This window comes from Crocuta crocuta, unplaced genomic scaffold (assembly GCF_008692635.1).
Source record: "Crocuta crocuta isolate KB4526 unplaced genomic scaffold, BGI_CrCroc_1.0 scaffold89, whole genome shotgun sequence".
NCBI classification, from domain to species: domain Eukaryota; kingdom Metazoa; phylum Chordata; class Mammalia; order Carnivora; family Hyaenidae; genus Crocuta; species Crocuta crocuta.
In genome coordinates, this window is record NW_027551559.1 from 3,059,791 (window position 1) to 3,080,198 (window position 20,408).

General features: G+C 42.3%; 1 protein-coding gene across 1 annotated transcript in view; it reads left to right on the forward strand.

Annotated features, from left to right (window-relative positions):
• CTNND2 (catenin delta 2) overlaps positions 1 to 20,408 on the forward strand; it is a 784,902-nt gene that overhangs the window by 570,386 nt on the left and 194,108 nt on the right. The gene's annotated exons all lie outside the window — the stretch shown is intronic.

Below are 20,408 nucleotides of genomic sequence, written 5' to 3' on the forward strand. Positions count from 1 at the left end.
GTCAATTCTGTTCCTTGATTTAGAAGTAGTTCAGCATCTTACAGTACCTATACGTCATCATTAAAATGGCATTTAATAAGAATTGATAAAACGACAAAATACATGAGTGATTAAGTGGATATTCTGGTTTATAATGGGGCTAAGAACGGAGATCTTATTGTACTTAATAGTTCATTTCTTGGGGAAAAAAATGTATCCCTAGTCCAAGTTCCCAGGTTATAGGATTACATATTAGGGAATTTTTCAAACGTGAACATGAGAGAAAGCCTTTCTGTGAACATAGAGCTTTATAAAGCAGAGATCACTAAAGTAGCGGCTCATGGAGCCATNAGATATTCTGGTTTATAATGGGGCTAAGAATGGAGATCTTATTGTACTTAATAGTTCATTTCTTGGGGGAAAAAAATGTATCCCTAGTCCAAGTTCCCAGGTTATAGGATTACATATTAGGGAATTTTTCAAACGTGAACATGAGAGAAAGCCTTTCTGTGAACATAGAGCTTTATAAAGCAGAGATCACTAAAGTAGCGGCTCATGGAGCCATGAGGATTTGGGAATGAGAACATGCAAGCATTTAGCAGTACCTTTCCTGGAATGCGTGTGAATGCGGTAAGCATTAGCCGCCACTCTCGTCCCTCACCTTCTAAATGTGTAGTTTTACTCATTGGACTGCTAACAACAGAAGTGGCCTCATTGTGGGGCTTTAATTACTCCTCTTGGGTGTCCACATTGTCGTTCTAGGTGATATTCGGGTTTGGGTTCATCAAAGTTCCCCCTTCAAGCGTTTGGCCAATGAATTGCAAGGCTGACTTAAAAAAGGATCTCTTCATCTTTGTGATGCTACTGATCTTCCGTCTTGATTCTAAAACCTCCTTGTAGCTATGCTCATGAGGTGTATGTGCACTTGTTTCTTTAAGAAAATACATTACCCAACTTGGGAGTCATCAGTATTGGCTCGGTCTGAGGTCAAGACTCTCATCCTCAGCATATTTTCTTAAAGGTACATGCTTTAAGATTATTGTCACATTTCTTTCACACTCTTAGCTAAATTAGAACTAGACCCCAGTCCCTTTTGTTTTTCTTTTTGTTTTGTTTTGCTTTCATTTCTCTAAGTGGAGAATTGTCTTCGTGGGAAAAATCGTTAAGTTTACAGTGCTATTGAAATGATGTTTCACACCAGACTAATGTGGGTCAGTTAAGGTAAATCTATTATTATGCACATGTTATGATGTGTAGGACAGTTTTGGGGTGAGTTAAATAGTTGAAGATGTGCCCTGCCATTATGGTTCTGAACCCCCATCCCTACTTTCAAATTGAGATAAAGGACTCAGTACGTGCGATGGGAAATACCGTGGCGCCTTGGTGCATGAAGGCCGTGCCAGTGGGTGCATGAGGCCAACAGAACTGAGGCAGCACCTTGTGCTGTGCCCGTTATGCATCCATTTCATGATTTCAAAAGAATTGGACTTTGCTAAAATTTGGATTTTCCCCGGGGCCCCTGGGTGGCTCAGTCGGTTAAGCTTTCGACTTTGGCTCAGGTCACGATCTCACGGTTCGTGGGTTTGAGCCCTGGGTCAGGCTCTGTGCTGACAGCTAACTCAGAGCCTGGAGCCTGCTTCCAATTCTGTGTCTCCCTTTCTCTCTGCCCCCCACCCCTGCTCATGCTGTCTCTCTCTCTCTCAGAAATAAATAAAACATTAAAAAAAAAGAAAGAAAATTTGGATTTGTCCCAACATAAACCCTCTTTGGTGGCTTATCTCATTGCCAAGGAAATTTGGCCCCATGCAAAAGGCTGAGGTTTACCAGAAAGAAAATGGCAGCAATGCTTCTATCCCCATGTCATCGTCCACTGCAGCATCCCCCTGACTCTTCTGATACTCGAAGCCTCTCCAAAACACAGCTTCTGACAAATGCTGGATGTCTCCCATGTTATGCGCCTGGGCAACGTCAAAAATTTCTATGTGAGCCTCATGTGCAATCATCAGAGGCAGGTAACCTCTTCAGAGTATCAGGAAGTTTCCTTTCCTGGCACAGCTTTGGCTATAGGAAACATGTAGTACTTGATATACAGAGCATGCATGTGCCTTCTTCTGCTCCTTTGGAGAACAAAGGTTTGTACCCGTTATCATGTCACGACCCAGCGTTTCTTCATAAGCTTGTGCTGGTGGCTGAAACTCTCTCCATTTACCCTCCTGGAAGAAATGCTGCCTCCTGTCATGACTCCATGCAAGCCATTTGGGTTGAAAAGCTCCAGAATGACAGTGCTTCCTACTTCAGTAGACATTTTCTGCCATTCCAGAGTCATGGACTTACCATGCATGGCTGAACTTGAGGCATGAGTTTTACTTATTCCAAAGGAAACCATGTTGCTAAAACATTTTGATGGGTTGAAGGCCATGGTTTCTGGGGTTTCCATGGTGGATACTCTTGATAAACAATAAGCATCTTGGTGAAGCTACCGCTCTAGAAAGGGACATTAGAAGCAAGCATGTACAAGAAAATCCCAGCATGGAAGGAATTGCTGCTGTGGGCCAGTCTGTAGTGACAGAGCCTTCTAAACCCCCGTGTTGACAGAAGTCTGAGGGTGCCTGGAAACCAGCAAGGCTCTGCTGACTTCTGTTTAGACGTAGCATCAACGATGCAGAGCCAGCCAGAGCGACTCCGCTGCCTGAACCAAAGTAAAATGAGGCAAGTGAATTTACCTCAAAGAGCCTTAGAGCATCATTTTCATGTTCAGCACCGTCCAGGCACCCACTGGCCCAAGGGAGCTATGAAAGCTTGGGTTCCATTGGCTCCTGGAGCTTTGGGAATCCAGTATTTTAGTACAGCTAATCGATTTAACCTCAAGGACATCAAATCCTCCATTTCTCTTGTCTTTCTCTTTCCATTCCTCCTCTGAGACTCTTGTCTCCCCGCAAGCCTGGCAAATGCTTTGCTACACTAAGCCCACGCCCTCCATTCATCCTTCATTGTTCATTTCTCAGATGCTTTGGAATTTCTACGGACGCCAGGCATGTGCTAACGCTTGGACATCACACACTCAGGGTTGGCATTCAGCAGCTGCACAGCCACACTGTCACGATGTGTACAGCAGAGCCCACTGAGATCTTAGAGGCTCTCTTGAGAACTGTCCCACCCACGTAATGCTGGCTGCTAGATATTAAAGGGGATGTTGCTGACAAATGTGTCACATTTTAGAAACTTAATTAGATGAGCACCAAGCCTCACGATGGCCCTGGAGAATAGAGCAGTAAAAGCCTCTCTTCACTGCTGCTGTCACATTGTCACAAGGACCCTCCTTAAAGCCTTTTGGGAATTAGGTTAGATGTGCGTACATGGATTAATAAAACAGTGATTTAAGTAGTGAAACAACTATGCCCTTTACTTCCGTTGTAATTCTGGAGGAGGCCTAATTCAGAGTCTAGCAAGGAGTAACACCTTGGCACACGACGGAGTGCTGCCTGTACAAGGGACCCTTTTCTCTCTTGGATTCATCTCCATGAATGTTAGCAACTCCATGAAAACCAATGTGTGTTAAAATACGTTGAGGGTAAGAAGTACCGTTTGAATTCCCCTTTAGATATTTACAAGCTAGGACGTTTTGTAAACAAATATTGGAAAGAACAACGCTAGTGGTGTTTAAAAAAAATAATAAAGCATGTTTCAAAATGAGATTTCCGATGAGATAGATCCAGGCTCTGTAACCAAAAGGATCTAGAGTGCCAAATGATAAACAATAAAAGACTAAAAGAAAGAGATGTTCTGGCAGAGCTTTAAATTATTTACTGAGTATTCCTTGGCAAACAGTGTGAACAATAATAAAACGTTAAAATAGAGCTATTTACATGCATTTACATTCAACACGTAGACATGCATGCTTTAAAAAAAAGCTGCCTGCGTGCATTGCAGTATGTATTCACAGCAGAATATATTCTGCCTCTGCCTGTGAGGCCTTGCAATAAATAATTTTCTTTCTATGCAATAATTACTATAAGATGGTGATCAGAATTTTATTTAAATCCAGCTGAAGCTATTACATGCTAGCGATTACTGGAAATATCCGAAATAAACTTTGGTTACAAATTCTGCGTGTCCTTTGGGCTTGCCTAATAGAATTTTCCCCCTCTCAATATGGAAATAATCAACCTACGTTTTGAAATGCCCAACTAAAGATTTCTGAAGGCCAAAAATCAAAATAAATCACTTTGTATTAAACCATAAACCATAATACAGAGCTTTTATTTCTGTTGAGAGCAAGTGTCCTTAAGAGTTCTGCTTGTCCGTGTTTTCTTCCATCTTATGCTTCAAATACCCAAATAGTCTATCCTAATTTAACTAACTGAAGAGACAAGCCTCGGTTTATTTTACTGACTAACCTTAGGTCAGTTGATTTCATGCCGAGTATGTTAGAAGTTGAATTACTGGTAGCCTTTCAAAATGTGACTCAGACATAATTAGTTAAATTAGGATAGGCGAGTAGGGTGGGTCCTTAACCTGATGTAGCTGGTGTCCTTATGAAAGGAAGAAATTTGGACAGAGACACATACAGGGAGGGGTTGTGCGAGCATAAAGGCAGAGACGGGTTAAGGCTTCTGCGAGGCAAGGAGCACCACAGATGGCCCGAAAACCCCAGAAGCCAGGAGAGGGGCCCAGAGCAGATTCTCCTCACAACCTCGGAAGGAACGAAGACTGGTGACATCTTCATCTTTGACTTCCAGAACTGTGACGATATAAGCTTCTGTTGTTTAGTCCACTGGATCTGCGGTACTTTGTTATGGCGGCCCTAGGAATCTATTACAGACCCAGGACCAGGGAGTCCTTCGTCTTTTCCCAGATGTGAGCAAGCACATGTGTTGGTCAAGGAAATAAGGCAATGCAAATAAATGCAGAACCATGAGGGCTTAATAGCGTTGCCAGGTTTAAAATAAAGACCCTGCCGACCTGATTTCATAATGCATCTTTTTAAAGCAATTACTTGTGAAGGATCGGAAGTGGCAAAGATGGTAATTTAATGCACCTTAATATTTTCAGTCAAAGTAATGGATCCGAATGGTCAAAAAATGAAGTTGTATAAAAATACTTATAATGAAAACAAGAGTCCCCAGCTGCCTCATCTGTCTTCTGGTTTGGGACACTCATAGCCTTTCAGAGGCTTTCAGCCTTAGCCTTTGCCTTGTATTTTAGTTTTCTTGTGCTTATTCCATGTCTTTAAATAATATGCTTATTTCATTCTACATAAATCATTTATCATAGCCTTTTCATACTGACTTTCTATTACAATGGAGAAGGATTTTTCACATTTTCATCACTCATGCCTTCTCCTTTCCCAAATGGTGGGATCATTATTTTTGGTTTCTCAGTACTGAGGAAGTCATTAACTTCAAAGTTAAGCCTCTACTTCTTCCATATAATAAAGACATGATCTCATCACCCATATTATAAGATAAAAATGCTAGGACTCTTATGTCTTCACCCTTCTTCACAACCTTTGTCACCGTATATGACTTTGACATTGTGAATGTTGAATGTATTTGCAATCTATTCTGTCACCATAGTCAGTCTTCCAGGGTTTTCTATAGCTTGATTCAAAAACTGAAAGCCCGAAATTAGCCTTTGCATTATGATAGAAGAGCACATCCATGTGGTACCAGCCATCACATTTCTTTCCCAGTGGGTCCAAAGTAATGATCCTTGTCAAAGGAGTACATTTCTAGCATCACATCTAATGGATTCTTCATCATCTGTAATGGCCGCCAACTCAACTTTGTCCATGATTTCTAACACCATTAATTCCCTGGTTTTCCAGAGATCTCATAAGCTTAATTCTCTATTTTCAGGGCAGAATTAGATGACTGCTGTCTAGAACTGCTGCATTGCTCTCCAGATCTGGAATGTCTATCTCGTAGATCCCAGGCCCTCCTCTTTCTTGGTTTATTCTTTTAAAAGTTCCAAATATTAATTAAAGTGCTTAGGGGATGAAGTTCTGAAAATGTCACTATTAAATCTTCATACATGATTGACATTTATTAGAGGTAGATGGATAGAAATTATTTTTCTCAGGAATATTTTCCGTAATACATTTTTATCCTTGAAACATAAAAGTCTGTGGTGATATATCTAGGTATTTGCCTTTTTAAAAAATCCATTGGTATTAGACATTTTCAGTTTAAAGAGTTATGATCTACAGTGCCAGAAAACTGTCTTTTTATTCTTTTAATTCATTCATTTTCTCTACCCTCTCTTTTTCGGATTGTTTGTGGTCATATTTTGAATTTCTTGGACTTTTCCTCTCTCTTATATTTGCTCATATCATTTGGAGCCCTTTTTCTTTTTATTATACATTGTGAGAGATCTCTTCTATATCCAACATTACTTTCAACCTATCAGTGAGGGAGATTTTTTTTGCAGGGATATAGGGAAAATAGTAGTGGTAGTATTAATAGTATTCTTATTTCAATCCTATGAGCTCCCCTTTGTGTTTTTTATGACCTCTATACTTATTCTATGAATGTAAGCTAATCTTGCATTTTAATAAGGATATTACTTAGAACTAAGATTTGTTTTCTATTCATCCTGAAGATCTGACCTTTCTCTGGAGTCATTTCTTTCTATCTGTTGATATGGGGGTCTTTCTCATTGATTTTTGCACACTTAACTTTAAGTGTATACAGACAAGTTTTCTGCCCATTTTTTTTGATGAAAGAAGATGTTACTTTAATGAAGGTTTATACACAGTGTACTTTTAAGCAATTGAGGACACAGCTATTCCCATGTGCTTCTACACATAAATTTATAAAACCATATATTTTAAGGAAAGATGCTACTTGAATGACTATACACAGTGAACTTTCAAATTTTGGAAACAGCTCAAGTGCCCATCAACTGATGAATAGATAAAGAAGATTTGGTATATATATATACACACACAATGGAGTATTACTCAGCCATAGAAATAGGATGAAATCTTTGTTCATTTTTAAGACAGAAAGAATAGAGGGTTTGAGATCTGTGCATACCAATGAAGCTTATGAACTGTGAACTTGACTTCAGGTGAGCAAGTAAGCGTGAGCTGTTGTGTTGGGGAGTCCTTTAAGTATCTTGATAGGTGGGCTTTTCTCTAAGGCTCACATAGCCACATTAGCTTTTCCATTCTCCCCCCGTGCAGACTATCTCTTTGGAGAATATTCTTCTGAGTTGTTTATTTGTCTGGCCTTTAAGGAGGGGCCAGTAATTTCCTGGCTGCTGGGTATGTTTCCCACCTGGGTAGGAGTGGACCGTGACGGGGCATGGTGTTCTCTGCACCGAGGCAAGAATGGATAATGAGAGGGTGGGCAACTGTTTCCTTTCCACCGGTCACCCTTTGCTAGCCTCTCTTCTCATTTCTACATCCCCTATGCCTGCCTTCTCTGAGCAGGAATCTTCCCTAGATTCCACCAGGACAGTCAGTCCCCACATTGGATCACTGGGATGGAGTCCCCTCTGTGTTTATCCTGGGCTGTGCTGGTGTCCATTGCAGCTTCATCAGCCAACTCCCCTCCGTCTGTTTTGCATCTTACAGAAACATGACAAAATGTCTCATCTGCTGGGCTACTCTTTCCATTCTCTTCTTTATTCCATTATGTCCCTATTAATAATCTCTTGCCTGCATGAGTTCTGAACAGTTCCATAGATTAGACAAAGTGTCAATATTACTAAGTACCATCTCTATTGCTGATCGAAGCCAACTTGGAGACATTTCTCTAGGTCTGTTGGCCAAGAGAGTTTACTATTTCAAAATAAGTCTAGGGTGTAACTTTAAACACCCTTCATAGAAAGAGATAGTGGAGCAGAGGGGAAGCATTTTCCGACTAGCATCCTCCAACCTTTTTTTTTCTTATCCTCTTTGCTGTGATCACCTAGAGGCATGGCTCATCTCTCCAAATCAGAAGCTAAGCATTTTGTCAAGGTAGCCTTGCCTCTGCATTCCTGGGCATTTGATGATCATCTGGGAATCGTGGTGGGCATTTTATATATTATATTAGGAGGCACTGAAATGGATCAGGATAGCACATCATTTAAATCAAATCCAGGGTCACTGTGTTCCCAAAGTGAAATTAAATCCCACATTTCTTTCTTTCTTTTTTTTTTAATATTTTTATTTATTTCTAGGAGAGAGAGAGAGAGAGAGAGAGAGAGACAACGTGAGCAGGGGAGGGTCAGAGAGAGAGGGAGATACAGACTCTGAAATAGGCTCCAGGCTCTGAGCTGTCAGCACAGAGCCCGACGCAGGGCTTGAACCCACGAACCGCGAGGTCATGACCTAAGCAAAAGTCGGACGCTTAACCAACTAAGCCACCCAGGCGCCCCCCACATTTATTTCTTATCCCAAATAATGTCCACCATGTTGTCCCATGTAGCATATCAGAGGTTCTTCCATAAGATGCAGCAGCGTTACAAAGATAAAAATGAATAGAGACATTCCAATAATGAAATGCCAGCAATGCAGAGATGCTCTGAATTTTAATATAAACCCCACCAAATATCAAATTCCCAAGGAGAAATTAAAACTCAAAGTTTCAATCCACTTTTATGTTGGAGTCCAAAGACATTAAAGTTCAAAGGAATTAAATCCTAAAAATCAATATCTCTTGCCATTGTGTGTTAAAGTTCAAAGCCCACAATTCTTAAGCTAACTAAAGTATAAAAATCATCCTTTCCAACTTTTCAATTCCACATAGCCTCTGCCAGAAGGCTTCTCTGTCCCTTCATCCCTCTTTAGGTAATTCAGGGCTACCTCACGTGGGAACTGTTGACATATCTTTAGGGCCTCAAAGATACATTGTTCCAGTGTGAAATCCTACCCATGACTATCCAGGGGTGTGAACCCTGGCCCATGCCCATCATCTTTAGAAAAGGCACCGTGCTAAGCCCTAAGAACAGTGATCCCAGACACAGGTATGTACCCCAAGACCAGCCCCAGAGAAGTCCATGGCGCCCACTCAGTGAAGTCTGTATCTGTTACAGTTTGCTGCTACAACATATTTCCACAAATCTGGCCACTTAAAATAATGCAGTTTATTATCTTCCAGTTCTGGAGGTTAAAATCCAACATAAGTCTCACTGTGCTAAAATTAGGATGTCAATAGGGCTGTGTTCCTTTCTGGAAACTCTGGGTAGGCCCGAGCCTTCTCCAGCTACTAGAGCTGCCCACATTCCTGGACTGGAGACCCACTTTCCCCATGTTGACTGGGGCCCCACTTCCCATGTCTTCAGAGCCAGCAGCATCACATCTCTGAGAAGTCTTCTGTAGGCACCTTTCCCTCTGACTGCCAGCAGGAGTGAATCTCTAGGATAATCTGCCCTTCTTAAATTAATCACGTCTTCAATAAAACGTAACATATTCATAAATTCTAGGGATTAAGACATGGAATTTTTTGGTGGGCCGTTGTTCTGCCAACCACAGTATTTGAAGAAAGCTCCTCTGGTCTGTGCCCACTAGCCTTGGGCCATCCCTGGGGTATGGCACTCTTCCTAATGGCCAAGATGGTGGTGCTTGTGTGCAGGGAGCCAGGTGGAAGAAGAGAGAAATAAAGGGCATAGTTGAGAGGGGTCTTTGTAAAGAAGTGGAATAAATCAAACTTTGAGTGTAACTTTAATATCCATTACCAGAACTGTTGTGGAATGTTGCAAACTTAAAATTCAGAGCCCTGCTCTCAGAGGGCTTACACTGTGGTAGACAACAGAGACAATAAGCCTGTCATTTCAGGGAGCGCTATGATGAAAAATGGAGCAGGCTCAGCAAATTAGAAAGTGATGGGAATTTATTACATAGAATGAAGCTTCACTTCAAGAAATGAAAAGCCCCACATGATGGTGTACGTTAGCTTAGATGGCAGTTTCTTTCTCTCTCCCATAAATGAAGTCTGGAGGTTAAGTGTTCCAGGGTGAAAACCCAGCTCTGTCCCACGTTCTTCAGAAAACCAGTCTCCTTCCAATCACAGATTGTCCTTCCCTACGTTGTAGATCTTTTATGAATGACCGAGATGGTGGCATCTGCGTTCCAGTGAGCAAGACATTTTGATATGATGTGTTTTTTAGGGAGTTCTAGTTTATGTTATGGTAAAATACAGACCCATTGACTTGGTGACTGTGTAAATCAGTATTGGAACCCTTCTTTATTGCATATGCCACAGAGGAGGGTACTGGTAGGTGTTTCTGGAGCTCATACGTTACATTATTTCTGTGTTTTACATTCTCAATGCTCCCCAATGTGCCTAACCTGAAAAGCAAGGTATTCTTTCCATTCCCACATTTCCAGATGAGATAAACAAACATTCCTGAATACCCACCACTTACAGGTCATCGTGGTGGGTGCCTTGAATATGCCCAGATGTCCCCAGAGGCCGGGTTTTTTTTTTTTTTTTTTATTNAGAGGCCAGGTTTAACAGAGCTCACTGCCCCAGCTGGCATGCAGTACATCCCCTAACCCTCTCTTCCCGAAGTCTGTTCTCTTTATACTCTACCCATGATTCCCCAATTCCCCCAGTCAAATGAAGATTCCTGGGCCCCAGGCCTCTGTGGTAACAGCTTGGGAGTGCGTATTTTTGCAAGACCCGCTGGCAGGTGTTACAAGCATGTGAGTTTGAAGAACATCACTTTCTATTCTCTCTGGGCCAGCAGTTACCACAGTGAGCAGCAGTGAGATGGGAGATTACGAGGCCCGGGTATGTTTTGAGAGATGCCAAAATAACCTGTTGCAAATAGTAGCTAAATTAGCCAAAGGAAATATCTGGCCCATTTGTCATTTTTGCAAATTAGAATGAATTTGAAGTCCCCTCTTATTTCAGCGTGCCTGCTCATGTGAGAGAAGAGAACGTGAGGCACTTCTAACAAGGCAGCAGCGGTCACCAGTGACTGTCGCCTAACTGACAGACAGGGGTAGGGAAGCTGCTCTGACCGAGGGTGCTGTTGGCAGGGGCGGGGCTTGCAACTCCCATAGTCTCCGTTTCCCTACAGAACCCCTGGGGGCTTCCTTCAAACCTCTGTACACCCACGTGAGCGTGCTGTTTGGCACGCCGCCCAGGTAAATGTTGGCTGTCCCCAGACTGTGTGCGGTTGCCTTCATCGCTCACCCCTAGGATCACCGGTGCCGGTGACATGACACACACCTGTGCTTACCCACAGATAAGTTCTAGAGCATGCTGAGACATTGTAAAGGTTCGCAGGGGCGTTTCGTCTTGTTTCGTTTATTTGCCCGGATGGAAACGTACAGTGCATCCTACTTGTTAGGTCTGACAATGCAGAACTGATTTGTGGCTCTACGTTGCAACTCACGAGTTACAAGTTAATTAGAAACACTTTTCCCTAATTATATTTGAGACTTTGCTCTATTTGCTCTACAATTATCACAAAAATTACATTAACTAGTGTTAATGAACACAACGTCGAAATCCCCACCGGCTCCTGGAGGAAAGGAGAGAATTAAAGGATGTGCACGCCCCTTGCCCAACACCTGGTTTCCTTTTCAACAGATGTTTTTATTTGTTATTCCCAATGAAATGTGCGGAATCCACCTCCTTCCTGGTTGTCCCTTGGAGGATGAGACTCCACCTGGCAGGGGAGGAGACGCCGTGTCATTATGTGCTCAACTGTTTTCCCGCAGCAACTCACGCTCCCGGTGGGCTGCCTGTCGGGATCAGTGGGTATTTGCCTTCCTGGAAGCTGTGTGCCATCACGGCGATGCCCTCCTGAGGGAGACCCCAGAGGAAGAATCTCTATGAACTGATATCCTAACTCAGGGAGCTGTACCATAGAGACCCATGATCCCAGAGAAGTGGGGAAGTTGTCCTCAGCAGCTGGCCTTCCTATCCATCTCCTTTCTTTCCTATGTTCCCCAGTATATGTCCGAGCAACACTATGTGTAAGGTGGAGCCGATGTTATAAAATACAAAAATGATGTCGAGACAAGTTCTGTCCCCAAGGAGTTGTCGATCAAGTGCGAGAGAGGGTGCATACACGTGGATGACTATTCTACAAAGTAAGCACTGAGAAAGGGCTGGAAAAGCTTCAAGGAGGAAAGGGAGTTCTCAATCTAGGGGATCAAGAAAGGCTTAATGGAGAAATTAATGTTTGTAGTGGGTTTGAAAGATAGACATGAGTTTGGCTTTCAGATAAGGAGAGCAAGAGAATAAAACACACCCTGTACTCACAGAATTGCTCCTCCTTTCTTAAGAATAAATTCAGTTGTGTCACCCCTGTGCATGTGTGGGCATCACACTTGTCACTCCCACATAGAGTAGGTGCCTTTTGCATGTCTGCTGTTGCTACCTTCCTTGAACGCTGCCTGCTTCAGACAATTCTGGTCTTCTCTCTCCATGCATATTTGCCTATTAATCTAACACCCTCCAAGAAGCCATGTGCCTTTTTGGGGAAGAGGGAGGACAGTCATGGGGTCCTGCTTTATAATTCTTACATAACCTGGGGCATCTGGGTGGCTCAGCCGGTTAAGCATCCGATTTCGGCTCAGGTCATGATGTCACAGTTCGTGGGTTCGAGCCCCGCATGGGCTCTGTGCTGACAAGCTCAGAGCCTGGAGCCTGCTTCAGATTCTGTCTCCCTGTTCCTGACCTTCCCCGACTCGAGCCCTGTCTGTCTGTCTGTCTCTCTCTCAAAAATAAGTAAACAAATAAATACACATTTAAAAAGTTTAAAAAGTAATTCTCTATGTAACTGGATTTGCCTCACACAAATAATACAAGGTGTTCCTGAGGCCACCTGGTATTAATTCACCATAGTGAGCAAGAATTCATTTGGTGTACAAATTACAGTTGTCCAACTTGAAAGTTTGGAATTTTTTTTCAGACAATTTGGAAACATAGAAAATGAGGCATAAAAAAAAAAAAGTATTCAGCACCACAGAAAAAGCCGTTCCATGACAAGCACATTTAGTCCTTAAACTAAAGATACACGTTAGCCAAAATCGCCCTTTGCTCTACCTTTGGTTTGGCTTTCGTGCATGTTGGATTTTTTTTTTTTTGAAAAAATGGATTTTCATTCATAAACTCAATTCCATCTTCAAGTGGCATAGCTGCTCTGTTCACAAATACGGGCTCTGAAGCCTATCTTTGGGGTTACTTCATTGAAAAAATGAATATGTACTCTAGTCTGCTTTCCAGATATAGTTCGTAGTGAACCACATGTTACATTCATAAGTATCAGCAGTACGAAGGCTACTTCCATTCCTCAAATTGTGTGTTAAAAGAATTTTTTTTTAGATGAAGAGACATGTCCTCCATATTTTATCGTTCACTCAAAATTCTCTCCACTGAGAGTTAGCGAGAGGCAATAATATGCTCCAGAATCTAATACTGAGAAATACGGATTCCAAAGCAGTCACAAAACACTCTTATTAACAAGAAGTTAATAACATTGTTATTAACAAGAAGTCATCTTAGATATTAGCTGTAATGGTATTTGTTTTGTTTCAGTTTTGTCCACTTTTTAAGAGATTTTATAGCCTGGGTGGAGCTGATGCTTAATATTTTTCAGTTTTGTTATTTTTTACTGATGAATAATTAACATGGAGTGTTATATTAGTTTCAAGTGTACAACATTTCTATGCTTTACTCAGTGCTCCTCAGAATAAGTGTACTCTTGAGTTCCATCTCAATTTCCCCAGCCCCCACCCACCTCTCCTCTGGTAACCACCAGTTGTCTGTATTTAAGAGTCTGGGTTTTTGACTTCTTTGTTTTTTCTTAAATTTGACATATGAGGGAACTTATCTTGCATTTGTCTTTCTCTCTCTGACTTATTTCATTTAGCATTATACCCTCTAGGTCCATCCACGTTGTTGCAAATGTCAAGGTTTCATTCTTTTTTATGACCAAGTAATATTGCATTGTGTGTATGTGTATGTACACACACACACACACACACACACACACACACACATCACATCACATCACATCACATCTTCTTTATCCACCCATCCATCCATCCATGGATGGACGCTTGGGTTGCTTCCATATCTTGGCTATTGTAACATAGGGGTGTATATATCTTTTTGAATTAGGGTTTTTGTATTCTTTGGGTTAATACCGAAGAGTGGAATTATTGGATTGTATGGTAATTCTATTTTCAATTTTTTCTTTAAGGGACCTCCATACTGTTTTCTATAGTGGCTGCACCAGCTTNTTTATCCATCCATCCATCCATCCATGGATGGACGCTTGGGTTGCTTCCATATCTTGGCTATTGTAACATAGGGGTGTATATATCTTTTTGAATTAGGGTTTTTGTATTCTTTGGGTTAATACCGAAGAGTGGAATTATTGGATTGTATGGTAATTCTATTTTCAATTTTTTCTTTAAGGGACCTCCATACTGTTTTCTATAGTGGCTGCACCAGCTTGCGTTCCCACAAACAGCACATGAAGGTCCCTTTTTCTCCACATCCTTGCCAACACTTGTTATTTCTTGTAGTTTTGATTCTAGCCATTCTGATAGATCTGAGGTAATATCTCATTGTGGTTTTGACTTGCATTTCCCTGATGATGAGTGATATTGAGCATCTTTTTACTGGTTGACCATTTGTATATATTCTTGGGGAAAAAATGTCCATTCAGTTCTTCTGCCCATTTTTAAAAATCAGATTATTTGGTTTTTGGGTGTTGAGCTGTATAAGTTCTTTATGTATTTTGGATATTAACCCCTTATTGGATATGTCACTTGCAAATATCTTTTCCCATTCAGTAAGCTTCCTTGCCATTTTGTTGATGGCTTCCTTTGCTGTGGAAAACCTTATTATTTGGTATAGTACCAATAGTTTATTTTTGCTATTGTTTCCTTTGCTTGAGAAGATATATCTAGAAAAATGTTTCTGTAGCCAATGTCAGAGGAATTACTGCTATGTTTTCGTCTAGAAGTTTTCTGTTTTGATTACGACAGCTTTGTAGCATATCTTGATACCTAGTATTGTGATACCTTCAGCTTTGTTCTTCTTACCTAAGATTGCCTTACAATTCAGGATCTTTTGTCATTTCAAACAACCTTTAGGAGTATTTGTTCTAGGTCTGTGAAAAATGCTATTGGTACTTTGATAAGGATTGCATTAAATATGTAGATTGCTTGGGGGTAGTATAGATATTTTAACAACATTGGTTCTTCAATCCATGAACATGGAATATCTTTCCACTCGTTTGTGTCACCTTCAATGGTTTATAGTTGTTGGAGTACAGGTCTTTTACCTCTTTGGTTACGTTTATTCCAGGTATTTTATTCTTTTTGGTGCAACTGTAAATAGAACTTTTTTTAATAGTTTATTGTCAAGTTGGTTTCCATATAACACCCAGTGCTCATCCCCACTCTTCTCTTTCTGCTACTTCATTACTAGTGTATAGAAATGCAACAGATTTCCATGTATTGATTTTGTGTCCTGTGACCTTACTGAATTCTTTTATCTGTTCTAGTAAGTAGTTTTTTGGTGGCCTCTGTAGGGTTTTCTTTTTTTTTTTTTTAATGTTTTATTTATTTCTAGGAGAGAGAGAGAGACTGCATGAGCAGAGGAGGGTCAGAGAGAGAGGGAATCACAGACTGAAACAGGCTCCAGGCTCTGAGCTGGCAGTCAGCACAGAGCCCGACGCCGGGCTCGAACCCACGAACCGTGAGATCATGACCTAAGCGAAAGCCGGACGCTCAACCGACTAAGCCACCCAGGCGCCCCCTCTGTAGGGTTTTCTATGTATGGTATCATGTAATCTGCGTATAGTGAAAGTTTTACGTCTTTACCAACTTGGATGCCTTTTTTCTCTTTTTCTTGTTTGATTGTTGCGGTTAGGACTTCCGGTACTATGTAGAATAAAACTGATGAGTGTGAACATCTTTGTCTTGTTCCTGATCTTAGAGGGAAAGCTCTCAGTTTTTCACCATTGATTATGGTGTTCGCATATGTGGGATTTTCATAAATGGTCTTTATTATGGTGAGGTATGTTCTCTCTAGGCCTACTTTATTGAGAGTTTTTATCATGATTGGATAATATACTTTGTCAAATGCTTTTTATGCACCTATTGAGATGATACATGGCTTTTGATCTTTCTCTTGCTGATACATGATGTATCACATTGTTTGATTTGTGATTATTGACCCATCCTCCTGTCTCCGGAATAGAACCCACTTGATCATGGTGAAGGGTTTTTTTTTTTATGTATTGTTGGATTCAGTTGGCTAATATTTTGTTGAGGATTTTTGCATCCATCTTTTAAAGTGATTTTATAGTCTGGATGGAACAGATGTTTTATTTTATATGAGTTCCAATCTCGTTCACAGCAATGAAAGAAACGAGAGTTAAAAGAGAGAGAAGAAAACTAAATACATTTGCTTTTCTTTGGCAGTGGAGCCTCAGCTTTGGGGTATCTTTCTCAGACAGGGTGAGCGTAGAAGCTTTACTCTTTGCTTCTACCCCTGGAGGCATTTTCTGATGCATGTAACCACTTAACACCCGATCACATGTACCTTTCAATTCCAACACCCATAGGCAGGACAGTGTTAATTTACTTTACCTCCATGCCACTTTCAGTAGACTTCCTAATGTTTTGTTAAATTAACGGGAAAGAGAAATTTGTATTTAACACACAGTTACAGTTATAAGATGAACATGGATCATTTAGGATTTTCAAGCATTTTATCAATTTAATAATTTTCTGCAAAACTGCCCTTGCTATTAACTTAGTTATTGGAGTGTGCAAACACAGATGTGAAATTTTATTGTCATGTATAAACTTCACATCGAGCACAACTAAGTATTTATAACTTGAATCTAATGAAAATGGGATTGAAAAGAAAGAAATGATCATGTGACCCCAGGATGGGAACTCTCCCATAAGGAAGCAAGTCTGATTAAGTTAGCCACACAGTCAGTGGAAGAAGGAAAGGGATTTCTCTCTACCGTTTGCTGATGAACCCCCAAACACCGGGGTCTTATTAAAAGTCCTTTTACCTCCAGGGAGGCCTCTTACCGTCTCTCGGTAGCTTTGCTAAATGTAACACTATCTGGGTTGCTATGGAAACAGCTATATCTATGCAAATTACTTTTTAAAAAATCATTAGGCCGCAGAAAGTCTGTCTGACATATGAAATTTGCGAGGACTCCAGCCCATAGCTCCTCTTGGCATTGTATCTCCTCTCTAACTGTCCTCAAATTTCCTTTGCTGTGCCTGTTTTAAAACAAATACTCCCAAATCCTTGAGGGAGATCACCAACAGTTAAGAGTTGAAGGTGCTGAGTTGATGGCAATGGCCTGGAGTCAGAGTCTGGAGGGTTGTGTGTTGTGGGCTGCAGAAGAATCGAGTTCCCTAGACACGGATGGGGGAAGAGAGAGGATGGAAGCACATCTATTTAAATACCGACTGTCTCCCATTCATCTCCGTCCTCCAGTAAATAAAAGGCGCCGGCACACACATGCAGACATCCGTGTGCAATGCAGGCGTGTGCACACGTTGACACACACACCATGCGCGTAGCCCCTGCGTTGTCACCCATTTACATCCCTCTCACAGGCTCGTCCGCCGCTCTGCCGGGCCCAGTTCCGCGTTGGGAGGACTGAGGTCCCCAGTCCCCTTGCGTGTCTGTCTGATACACGGGGCTCGGCGGGAACCTCCTTGGTGCTCCCACAGGGCTTCGCAGCACCCCCTGCTGGTTGCCACCGCTCCCTGAGCGAGGCGTGTCGCGCTCTGTCTGCTGCCAGTGTCGCCTGCTGCTCCCTGGGCAAAGTGTCCCCACAGGTATCTACCCCGAGTCCCCGGGAGGCTGGAGTAAGAGTTGGCACGTGACCCAGACAAGCAGCATGGCCCGCCACCCGTTGCTTTCCAGTTTGCTCTGGAATTCCTCCGCAGAGCTTCTCATGCTCCAGGCATCACCGGAACAGCCTCCTTCCTCTTTACCTCTGTGCCCTTCTGGTTGCCGGGCTGGGGACAAGTTCAAGTAGGAGCTCCCGCTCGGGTCCCTGAGTCCTCACTCTCCATCGCTGCGCTCTGCTCACGGTTCCCGGTCTTCGCTCAAACCGGTTCTCAGCCAGGAGGCCTCCCCACCCTGCCCGTCAGTAGCTGCCTGGCTCGGCCCACCCGCCAGGTGCCCGGGGGCCCCAACCCCNGGGCCCGGCCGGGGCCGGGAGGTGCCCGCTCAGACCGCTGCTGCCCGTGACCCCTCTCTGGCGGCGGCCGCTCTGCATCGCCACGAGCGCGCGCGTCTCAGTGTGGTGCCCTGAGGAGCCAGCTCCCAATTCCGCGTTTGCCGTCGAGGGGCTGGACCAGCAAGGCCGAGCTCAGCTGGGCTCTCGGGTACAAGCTGTACCAGATGTACAGCCAGCCCCCCGCTCTTGGGGCTGGTTGGTGCCTGGGGAGGTGACCCGCCTTCGGGCAGGCGCCCTGGTACGCACTCTGCCACTCGAAGGGCGCACAAGCATCCTTTCTGCTTTCAGGATGTAAGATTTGTAGGTGAGTTCCCAACCAGTCACCGATCTCTGTTTTTCTCGGAATGCTTTAACAGTTACCCTGTAATTCTGCCTTCACAGCACATGTGTTACATTCTTAAGCCCATCTTCCCCACGTCCCCTGCTAGTTACAAAAACGGTGTCTTCCTTCCGTGCAGGTCAGTGTTCTGAGTTTTCTCCTCAAGGAGCAAGAGTCTGGACTTCACGATTCCCGGCAAGTTGAAAGCGTGTCGTTGCCATCATCTACTTGTGGGGATGAGAAGGAAACATTTAAAGACTAACATCATAGACCCCAAACCAGAAGTTCTGCTTTCTCTTTGTTTAAACAGAATCAGTTTAGAGTACAAATATGGTTTCCCATGTATAAAGTGTGTGTGTGTGTGTGTGTGCTTGCACGCACACAGTGCACACTCACACGTGCACGTAAAGTTAGATATTATCCAGGCTTACTTATTCCAAGAATACTTTAAGCTTGTAATGAAAGGGTGTAAGGGTGTAAATTAGATGAAATGTCCCTAGACCTCAAATTTACTTTTAGGAGTAAAGAGGAGAGTGTGATTTTAAAAAACCATGTCTCCTATTGTAAAAAATCCCTTTCTGAAGAGAACTGGAGGTATCATAGATTATCAGTGCTATATATGTAAATACACATTTTGAAGGCATAATTTATATTTAAAATAATAGCCTTGCCTTAGGAAATATAGTACAGTGCTCTGCTTTTATCTCTAAAAATAAATATTTATGTGATTTATCTTGAAATGTTTATATCCAAAAAAAAAATGTGGCCATCTGAAACTGAGAAAATCTAATCAAGCCATGAAAAATTGCTTATTACCGAACATTCCCATTCCATAATTAATAAATGATTATAAAATTTATGTTGTCTCTATGAGAAAAATTATAAGAATTTTTGAGCTATGAACTATTATAGCTGTATATTCTCAAAGAGACCAGTAAAGTGTAAATTAAAAAAAAAAAAAAAAAAGAAATGTCTTTCTAACAGCTAAATTTAAATGTAAGATCTACAGGGGTGCCTGGGTGGCTCCGTCAGTTAAGCATCTGACTCTTGGTTTTGGCTCAGGTCATGATCTCACAGTTCATGAGATCGAGCCCCGAATCAGGCACTATCAATGCAGAGCCTGCCTGGGATTCTCTGTCTCCCCGTCTCTACTGCCTCTCTTCCAATCACACACACATGCATGCGCACACACTCTCTCTATCTCAAAATAAATAAACTTTAAAAACAATAAATAAATGAACAAACAAATAAATAATCTTCAGTATATTGTATTTATCATCTTTGTGAACCAGACTGATAATCATTATGCTCTTTTCTTGGTCCAAGTGATTAAATATGATTCCTCTGGGTATAATTAATTTTGATGACAAAAGTCTATATATTATAAATTTCTAATTTTACATATGATTTTTTAAATGGCAAAATTCTACTAGGCTCTCCTGACTTCTCTCATCTCACATAGTCTAGGCTTCCTCCTTTGCTCTTCCCTTCACTTGCTGGTACCGACCTGCATCCCGAGACATATGAATCGTACACCCACCTCCATGCTGACGGGATAGATTTTCCACTCATGCCGTGTAACAGATATTCGGTATCAACTCCCTCTATCATGAATACTAACCCATGAGCTCCCCAAGGGCAGGAACAGTGTCCCAGTGTTCTGTCTATCCAGGAGGCTCAAGCCAGTGTACACATGGAGTCTGGTAAGTTTCCCCTGGCTTAGGAGGGGGGGAAGCTAGCCGAGCTTCGCCGCGTATTTACTGAGCTGCGTATCTAGTATCAAGGTCGCAACCAGATTCCAGCAGACCGCGAGCAACCTCTGCTGGGTCTGCAGCCCGAGAGCACGGCAGCGGTGCGGCGCTGCCTACCTACTGCCCACCTGTCCTCCTCCTCCCCCTCCTCCTCCCCCTCCTCCTCCTCCTCC